The following is a 756-nucleotide window of genomic DNA, read 5'->3' on the forward strand; positions in this document are numbered from 1 at the left end:
GCTCTGAGTGCAACAGCGTCCGGGTGAGTTGGCAGTTCTTCTTTTCTGAGATTAAACGTAAGTTATGGCCAAAGTTCAACAATTATGAGGGTGAAATCGATCTTAGGAGAGTTTTATATAGTTGGACTTGCATCTTGAATCTCATCTTTATGTATGCAAATGCTAGGTGTGTTTAATAGTTGCTTCTTCTGTCTTCATTGCGTTGATTATGAGGTTGATTGGTTTTAAATCACTTGGTAATTTGTACCACGTTGCACTGTATTTCTAGGGTGATAAAAACTACGTCTTCTGTATACTATATACAATCTCGGTTTCGAAAGAGTCTGTGTTAAATTCATCAGTTTTTCGAAGTGCTTTTCCTGTCCCTCCTCCTTTGTTTTTACTAATACCTCCCCTTTTTTTACTAATGCCCCCCCCCCTCCCACCCTTTTTATTAATTAATTAACATCACTCATGTAGGGAAAAAATGAATATTTACGTGAATATCATCAGAACGCAAGAGATACATGCATTCTCATTCATATATTTTTCTACATTTGCTACAACAGACATCACGTATATTGCGTTTTTTTTTGTTTTGTTTTTAATAGACGTAACACTTATTATTCTTATTGTGTAAACCACAATTCACGTTAGTATGTCTGGTTAAAAGCACATTTGAATCTGTGGCATATGCTAGTAAGTGATGTTTCATATCTTTATTTTATTAATTTGATATGATTTATATTCTCAGAGATCACGTGCGTTATATTTTAA

This window comes from Penaeus monodon, chromosome 28 (genome assembly GCF_015228065.2).
Source record: "Penaeus monodon isolate SGIC_2016 chromosome 28, NSTDA_Pmon_1, whole genome shotgun sequence".
NCBI lineage: Eukaryota > Metazoa > Arthropoda > Malacostraca > Decapoda > Penaeidae > Penaeus > Penaeus monodon.